A 10,467-nucleotide genomic window follows, 5' to 3' on the forward strand; every position below is an offset into this window, starting at 1 on the left:
AGTTTGATTACGTATTCCGATTAAGTTAATCATGGGTTTACTTGTGACTAATTTGATTGAGTTTTGGATACAAAAATCATTCTTATGGTTTTGTGACTAAGTTGGGCGAGTTAGCCAATAAATGCAACCATTTGCGTAAAGGGATGATGAAGAGAATTCCAACGGTGATATTGTTGGCGGGAATAAATCCAGCCTTCTCCATAATAGATTGTTGTTGCTATGTCTACCGTCAACGGTCATGACCTCACATACAGTTTCAGAAGGTACACATCCGCGCCAGTTGGATATTTGCTTGAACCACATAATAACCACTTTGTGTTCTTTAGCGGAAGGATCATACCCAAAGTAATGCCATGGTCCACAACCATAACTAACCTTGTGAGTTTCATAATCACCATCTTCATCTATAAGTTGTATTTCCTCTGGTGGATTTTCACTTTGTTGTTTAATCATGGATTTTATCCAAGGTGTTGACTGTCCCGTGCTCGGGTTAAACACACGAATGTGCTAGGTTCTATTACAGAAATCAACCCATTGACAGCTCCAAAAACGTGTACCAGGGAAGATCCTAGTATAGATATTTCCCTTTCAACAGTCTTTACTCCTCCTTGAGACACTAATAGTTCAGCTGAGGAAAAAACAAGAAGTTGATACCAAGACCTAAAAAGCAGTATGGTGATACCATCACCAACAGCAAAATTACATGCTTTTGATCGTGTGAAGTGTAAATCAATGAAGTTTCGATCTGTATGTATCAAGGAGTTCCATTGTTTGCATACACTCTTGAACCTCATAAGTGATTTTACAGGGACCCAAGTCAATATCTCACAAAGTAATAACTCATTGCCCATAACAAGATCACTACTACAACCCGAAGAAGTATCCCTTTCTAAGCTTTGGTATTGTAAGTAAATAGTTAACTTACTCCTATATATATTCACTTCTGATTAAACGTGTTTCTAGAATATACCGACACAGATTGGCCTATATTTGGAAACTAAGCCAGACAAAATTCAAAGAACACAAATTGGATATGAATGAATTCGCGGGGAATTTACTAACGGAAACAAAATTCAGATTCAACGTCTTCTGATTTTACAGCGGTTGATTTCCACACAAATTCACAGAAAGTAAATATGGACCTAAAAAAAATTGAAGATTTATAATAACACTATTCTAACCTCAGAAAAATGTTCTCCAATCTTGCAATCAATAAACACAAGTTTTGAAAATCTTACCTGGACTGACGATGGAGTGAAATTCTCAATCACAATGAGGGAACTCATGAGAAGTCTTTTCTTATCCACTGAAACTTTGAAAGAAAGAAAAGTCTGAGAATACTAGAGACTGGAGACACCTCCGTTTCAAATCCGGGTTGGTATTACTTTTTCCTCTTTCGTGCTAAGGGGCAATCCTTCGTCATAACGACTATATTGAAAATCAAACAGAGTTAAAAATGTGGTACCCTTTAACACATCTATGTCTAAGAAATGAGTCCAGCTCTGGCCTTGTTCTGTTTTTCTTTTCCTTTTTTTTGGTAGAGAGAAGTATATACACACAACCTTTTCTTAGTCGAATTCTGTTAAATGACTCTATGGGAATCATATTCCCCCGTGTAATCTCTATTTAGTTCCTTTTTTTATTATACATGCTTCAAAAATAAAATCAACACAACCTAAATGAGCCTTACAAACCGGGGAAGGATCTTCCCGAAAAATCACTAAACAAAACATTACACAAAAAAATCAGGGGGAATGCTATCCCATTTTCCATTAATACTTTCATACGCTGTTTTTTTTTACAAAATATCTGCTACAAAATTGCCCTCTCTAAAGTGATGTTGAAAGCTTACTTGTCCAAAGTTACAAGAGAAACCAGCGCATTACGACTCCAATAACTGTTAGAGTTACCCTTACAGATATGAGTCCGGCCTTTTTAAGATTGAGGTTTGAAGACATACAAGTAGGAGGGGGTGAAGAACTCCACCATCTTGTTACAACGTCATGCATAATGTACTGACAAAGATCATGTGCCAAGGCATTACAGATTTCGGAACACAAACAAAACTAATGTTTTCAAAGCGAACAAAAGTCTTTTCATCTCGTTGAGACAATAATAGTTCAGCTGAGGAGAAAACACAAAGTTGAGTCCAGATCCTTAAAAAGGAGATACCACCACCAACATCAAAATCACATGTTTTTGATCGTGTCAAGTGTAAATCAATGAAATTTCGATCTTTATGTATCAAGGAGTACCATTGTTTGCATTTGAAATTTCGGGGGTACAACAACCACACCCAACAATTCGTATGGAAGTCTGAGAGGACTTACTCTAATATACTTTCTAGAGAATCAACTAGATAGTCAGACTCAATCCAGAAAAAAGTATATACAAGAGTTTATATCTCTAACTATTAATTCAAACTGCAATCAGCAAATAGAAATTTGCGAGCCCGATTGAGTATAAGAAAGTAACTTGAATGGTACCAAAGACCAATGTTCAAGGATCAATCAATTTCAATCAACAACCAGAGGTTGGATTTCCTAATTGATCGATACAACGCACAACCTGTGATATTTCAATTATATAACAAACTATAATGCATAAAAGAAATAACGCAGACACTAGAATTTCGTTAACGAGGAAAACTGCAAATGCATAAAAACCCCGGGACCTAGTCCATCTTTGAACACCACACTGTATTAGCCGCTAGAGACACTAACCTACTATCAATGAACTTCAGACTGGACTGTAGTTGAACCCTAATCAATCTCACACTAATTCAAGGTACAGTTGCGTTCCCTACGTCTCTGATCCCAGCAGGATACTACGCACTTGATTCCCTTAGCTGATCTCACCCACAACCAAGAGTTGCTACGACCCAAAATCGAAGACTTGATAAAGAAATTTGTCTTACACAGAAAATTCTATTGGAATAGATAAATCTGTCTCCCAAAAAGATACCTATGAGTTTTTGTTCTGTTTGTTGATAAAATCAAGGTGAACAGGAACCAATTGATAAATCGGTCTTATAATCCCGAAGAACAGCCTAGTATTATCAATCACCTCACAATAATCTTCATCGATTAACGAAACAAGGTATTGTGAAATCACAAACGATGAGACGAATGTATTTGTGATTACTTTTATATCTTTCCTATCGGAGATATAAATCTCGAGCCAATTATTTCAATTGTACTCAACACGATAGAAACTACAAGATCAGATCACTACAGAGAAAATAGTTGGGTCTGGCTTCACAATCCCAATGAATTCTTCAAGTCGTTAACCTACAGGGTCTCATGAGAAACCTAAGGTTAAAGAAGAATCGACTCTAGTTTATGCAACTAGTATCACATAGAAGTGCGGGGATTAGTTTTCCCAGTTGCTAGAGCTCTCCTTTATATAGTTTTCAAATCAGGATTTGCAATTTATGTTACCTTGGTAACAAAGCATTCAATATTCACAGTTATATGAAGAACCTGATTCAACCAAGCTAATATCTTTCAAACGTTAAATCGAACTTAGCTTGTTACACACAAATGAAATGTACCCTCATTTTGGTTTACGTAACCGTACCTAAACGTGCACACCATGTTGGCTCAACAATAGTTAACCTAAGTTAGACATATTGTCACTCTTGAAAAAGCGGGGGTCTAACAACACCACCAAATATTTCGCTTAGCAATCTGTATGGACTAACTCCGAAATACTTTGCTAGAGAATCAACTAGACAGTCATACTCAATCTAGATTAAAGAATCTCAAGGAGTTAATATCTCTCACTTGTTTTGATGTACTCAAGCTAAAACAATAGCGAGTCTTTAATCAAACACAATGAATAACTTGGATGGTACCAAAGACCAATATCGAAGTGTTAATCAATGAAATCAACAACAACTAGGTTGGATCTCCAATTGATTAAACTTCAACGCACAACCTGTATTATTTCTATTATATAATCAAATATAATGCGGAAAGGAAATAACACAGACACCAGAAGTTTTGTTAACGAGGAAACCGCAAGTGCAGAAAAACCCTGGGACCTAGTCCAGAATGAATACACATTGTATTAAGCCGCTACAGACACTAGCCTACTCCAAGCTAACTTCGGACTGGACGATAGTTGAACCCCTATCAATCTCCCACTGATACAAGGTACAGTTGTACTCCTACGCCTCTGATACCAGCAAGATGCTACGTACTTGAATCCCTTAGCTGATCTCACCCACAACTAAGAGTTGCTACGATCCAAAATCACAGGCTTGGACAATAAACAAATCCGTATCCCACAGAAAAGTCTATCAAAGGATAAATTTGTCTCCCACAGAAAAACCCTAACTTTTTGTTTCGTCTTTTAATATATAATCAAGGTGAACAGAAACCAATTCATAATCCGGCCTTATATTCCCGAAGAACATCCTAGATTAATCAATCACCTCACAACAATCTTAATCGTATGGTAGCGAAACAAGATGTCGTGGAATCACAAACGATGAGACGAAGATGTTTGCGATTACTTTTATATCTTGCCTATCGAAGAACTATCACGATATCAATCCAATCAACATTATTGTACTCGTACGATAGAAGATGCAAGATCAGATCACACAACTACAATAAAAGTAGTATCGGTCTGGCTTCAAAATCCTAATGAAGTCTTTAAGTCGTTAACCTGAGTTGATAAGAAGAAACTCAAAGGTTAATGGAGATCGACTCTAGCGAGCGCACTAGTATCACACAGACGTGTGGGGATTAGTTTTGCCCATTTCTAGATGTCTCCTATATATAGCCTTCCAAATCAGGTTTCGCCTTGCTCACAAAGAAAACGCTATCCACCGTTAGATGAAAACTTGATTTAGATTCAAGCTAATATATCTCAACCGTTAGATCGAAATCTTAGCTTGTCATACACACATGTACTGCACGAATCTAGGTTTGTGTAACCGTAATCAAACGTGTGCATTATTGGTTCAAAAATAGTCAACCAAAAGGTTAGCCATTTGATCATATCATACCAACCATATTCTTCTTCACCATAACTAGTTCAATTGACTCAATAGGAACTAGTTAGAGAGTTGTTCAATTGCTATGTGATCTTATGTGACTACACAAGACACAATTGAAACAAAGATGATTAGATTCGATTGAATCGGATCATGAACATTATAGCAACGATTTGCATAAAGCATTCCTTTGTAATTTATGTTTCATGTTCAAAGCATATCTTTAGATCATAACCTCTTAAGCTCACAAACAAGTTCGCGGACTTAAGCTAATCGGTTTGAGTTTTCCAAACTCAGCAAAAATTCTCGGAAAGAAATTTCTGCCAGTTCGCGGACTGGGTTCGCGGACTAAGCACACAAACAAGTTTCGGAAAATCCAGCAGAAATTCTCGGTCGAGAACTTCCGACAGTTCGCGGATTTGGCAAGCCAATTCCACAATCCTCCCGATTACTCTTGATCAACAAAGTTTGACAACTTCGGTTCAAGGAATACATGGTTATATAATCTAAACTCTCATTCCAATCATTGAAACATTCTTAGAGGACGTTATTCAGTTGTTTTTCACAAACCTTTCTCGTTAGAGAAATTTCCAAGATGACTGAAACGTATCATGACTTTCGTCACTAGGTAAAGAAAAACATGATCGAAGCGAAACGCTTAACAACACATATTTAGATATATATATAGGCGAGATATACTCCGATCGAAATATCAAATGTGTATGATCTAGTCTATATATTTAGCATACGACTTTTGTCTCAAGAAGTAGGAGATAGAATAGATAAACTTTTGAGTGCCAGATAAGTTCAAGTCTTCGCATACCTTTTTGTCGAGAAGTTCCACCGGTTTCTTGAGTAGATCTTCTGTTTGTCCGATAAATCTCCATGAAGTCCTTGAGCTCAATTACACTTACTATCCTAGTCCGAGACTTAGCTAAATAGACTAGAAATCAAGACTTATAACTTTGATCACTAACATTGAAAAACATGCTTGATATAGCAACGCATGCGAGGTTGACCGAGCTATGCTCTAACAACTCTCATATCAACCTTGTTCATCTTAACCATAACTAGTTCAAATGACTCAAATTAGGTGTGTAAATAATACCCGAAAATACTCGGCCTGCCTGTATCCGCCCGAGCCCGTCTGTACCCGAAGTAGCCCAAAGCATGTTATGGCCCGTCATGGACCACCCGGCCTGGCCTGGATTAATTTATTGGGCGGTCTCGGGATTTGCGATTAATGATGATGCCCGGCCTGATACCCGGCCTGAAAGCCTTCTATGTGCCATTAATCATTTAATATCCTCTTAAAAGACTTAAAAGTTACAATTTTATAATTGTCAATTTTATGTCAAGAAAAATAAAATATATAATTGTTTTTTTACTTATAATTAACCTTTTCAAAACATTAATGGTAATATATTTTCTTATTAGAAAGTTTATTGTACTCTAATTAATTATTTATTATAGGTTAAAATTAAATATTTGTCAGTGTAATTTAAATATAAAATAATACTATCACTTATGATATGCGATGTTGGAAAGGAAAGGATATTGTATTTCATACCGTTCATTTGAAAATTTAAACTTAAAAAAAAAAATCAAAATAGTGGTCTGTCCGGCCCGATCTGGCCTGCCCGTATAAAAAGCGGGCTTTGGGCGGTCTTTGGGTAGCAACTTATCTACTTGTGCCCGGCCTGTTCGGCCTGAATTTGTTTACGGGCTCACAAATATTAAGCCTGGCTTGCCCGGCCTGTCTTAGTTTTTGGATCGGGCGGCCCGGCCTGCACTTGAGTATAAAACTAGTTAAAGAGTTTTTCAATTTCTATATTCTCATAGACGTATACAAGAACACAATTGAAACAAAATCGGTTTGATTCACTTGAATCAATTCATGAACATTATAGCCACGGTTTGCAACCGATTTTAGAACTTTAACCTTCAAGTATTCAAACCGGTACGCATACTTGAAATACCCGGACCAAGATTGGGTTTTGTAAGTACGCAAACGGGTATGCATACTTATAATCCCAGCAGAAATATTCGGACATGAACCTTACGCCAGTACGCGAACGGGTACGCATACTTAGGTTCCCTGATTTCTCAAGCCAACAGGTACGCGTACGGGTACGCATACTATGGTTCCCGGATATGGATTACATATGTGAAAGTGTACAACATGTCATATCCAATAATGGTTAAGTGCTCTAAACTCTTATTTCAATCATTTGAAACTTTCTTAGAGGATGACAATAGCCATTTTCACACACTATTAGCATCAAAGCAATTTTCAAGTTATTGAAATAATCATAACGAAACATTCCAAGTCTACACTAAATGATTGTATCACACAAACCATGTAAGATATTACTCGGAAATTTTCACATGATCATATTTTGACTTGCGTCAAAAATATAAGATGAACTTGGTCGAAGCGAAAGCTTTCCAACACATATTCCGAGAAATATGTAAGCGAGCTAAACTCAACTCGAAATCTCAAATGTGTATAATAGAAAACTATATCGTAACACGACTTATGTCTCAATATAGGAGATAGAGTAGAAATAGACTTTCCAAGTGATAGACGAGTTTCAGTCTCCACATACCTTTTGTTGATGAATATCCATAAGATCTCCTTAGTAGTTCTTCGTCTTCAAAATGATGAACGCCGTGAAGTCTAAGGCTCAACTACACAATCTATGCCCTAGTCTGAGACATCTATAAGTAGACTAGAAATCAAAACTTATAGTTTTGATCACTAACATTGACAAACATGCTTGAGATAGCAACGCATGCGAGTTCGACCGAGCAGTGCTCTAACAATCTCCCCCTTTGTAAATTTTAGTGACAAAACTATCAATAATATGGATTACAAAATAAATAAAACTTTGTAGCTTCTCATCCAAATGCTTTACCTCCTTGGCATCTTCAATACGACTCAAAATCTTCCTCACTTCCAAGTACTCCATGATTTTAAACATGTTCAACTCAGCATCATAGTTGTTAAAGATCCGTAGCGATAACAACGAGAAAACAAATGCTCTCAATCATTGTTATACAGTGTCATAGTATCATTACACAACATCAAAGTTCAATTGTATCACAACTTTGACAATAATACTATGGTGATATGTATCACTCCCCCTTAGTCAATAATTCATCTCGACATGAACCCCCCCCTACATAATGATCCTTAAACCATATGTATTTGTAGTATGAAACTACACATTAATTCTCCCCCTTTTTGTCAATATAAATTGGCAAAGGTACGAAAACTAGTGGGATCCTCATGAAATTTTCATAGAGATACTTCATGACCAAAAAAATAACATACCAACTTATTTAGATGCAATCATATAGCCGAAGCTAAATGCATTCATCAAGGAGTTTATAAAAATACAAGATAACGCCTACAATATTCCACAGCCGCACTCCCCACAAATATTTGGCAATTGAGCAAAAGTTCAAAAAGAAATCTCCCATATAAAATGTCATTCCCGAAAGAACAACAAGAGCGACCTTAGTTTTACGAGAAAAGAAGGATTACTTTTGACATAACCAAACCACATGAGAACATGAATTTGTATCCAAAAACTCAATTGAATTAGTCATAAAAAATGATAAATTCAATTGGCCATGCTCGACATAAGAGAACTTATGGAGCAACAAAATATATGTACAAAGATGTGGATCAGGGAAAGACCAATACTTCGGAATAAACAAAGATTCATTCTATTTTTCATTACTATTTGCAAAATGACATATAATATACTTAATCTTTGTAAACAAAATTTTATCCTTTCTTCCATAAAAAATGACATAAAAGGCTTAACTTTTGTATTCAAAAGTTCATTTTATATTTTATCAATACTTTCATACCTATATAATACAGATAACTTTTGAACAAGTATGGGACAATCAAGGTTCACGGACGTAAACAACATATCCCATAACAATTTACAATATATGAAACCAATAAAGATTAATACTGCAAAATCAATCTTTGCTTTTAGAAGGTAGAATCAATCTTTTTCGCACGGATTTACACCAAGAATGGCTACTGTTGATGGTGGATTTTCAACAAAGGTCAAAATCATAAAATCATGATACTGCATGTTTCTGACCCGGTTTCAGGAACGCATGTGACAATTCATGTTTTATGATCCGTAAACCGTTTCACGATCTCTGATCGAGTTCCTCTCAGAGCCATTATGAATATGATTCTCGAAAGGCCTCCCACTAGCTGAGCGTTCGATGTTGCGCATTTCATCATGCCCTATATGTAGAATAACATAATTGGGCGGTTCTCCGTAAGATTGAGAGCAAAGATAATGCTTCTTGAACTGTCTTATTTTTATCACTTTTGCGAGTTACATTTTTCAACCAACTTTGGAATCAACTTTTCCTTTTAGTATTTTGCTGATGAGAAAGATAATGCTTCTTGTTTATTGATTCCCATACTTGCCTCTCATTATCTTTCTTGCAAAAAATAATATGTTACGAATACTTATAAATATTTTGTTTTATCATGTAGGATCAGAATCTCGCAACAATAATATCTTAGGGAAATTATCAACAACACAACACAACAGCGTCGCAGAACAATTTCAGAAATGATATAATAAACGACGTCAGCTAAAATCATGAGAAAGATGTGAGGGTCCTGCGAAAATTAGAGAGTTTGCGAGATTAAGATTTGTAAGATTGCGAGAATGTCGCAAGTCTTATCCGAAAATAAAGGACAGATTAGCTGTCATCCACTATGTATTTCCCAATAAATAGTCGTTCAGTTGTAAAGGAAGGGAGAGATCTTTTTTAAGTAAGAAACAAGTAAATAGGAGAGAGAAAGTCTAGAGCAGAGGTCATTCTTGATTCCTTTATCTTTTCTTGTAAGAACATTCAAAGATTGATCAATAAAATTAAGAGTGTAAATCTAAAATGAGTTGAGCAATAATGAAATCATATGAGGGGTGTAGTGTAGGATTTTCTGCAACTACAAGGGAGAATTGATATCTAAATATCACCACGTTGTCATCCATATGCGTAAACAAAAGAATAACAACACACCTCAACCTTTACCAGAGAAAGGTTGAAAACCGGTTTTAACTATTGCGAGCAAAAGTTGAAAACCGTTGAAACACATATGCTTTTATGCTAAACCAAAACGAGTTCAACATATTGTGACTTTTTCACATATTGTTTCCATTAGAACCCCTCATAATCCTTTGATAAAGCCTACCTACTAGGGCTAGAACTTAATCTCGCTAAATCAAAAAGTCACCCAAACCATGAGGGTTCACCACATATGATATCGAACATTAAGGTAGTAAAACCGAAAACATACATCTCATAATCATACATAGCAATAATATAACAGCATTAAAGCACAGGCTATGTAAACCAAAAACTATCACAAGAAAAATTACTCAAATCAAATAATTTTATTCATAATAAGATAG

Source organism: Papaver somniferum, chromosome 5 (assembly GCF_003573695.1).
Source record: "Papaver somniferum cultivar HN1 chromosome 5, ASM357369v1, whole genome shotgun sequence".
Classification (NCBI taxonomy): Eukaryota; Viridiplantae; Streptophyta; class Magnoliopsida; order Ranunculales; family Papaveraceae; genus Papaver; species Papaver somniferum.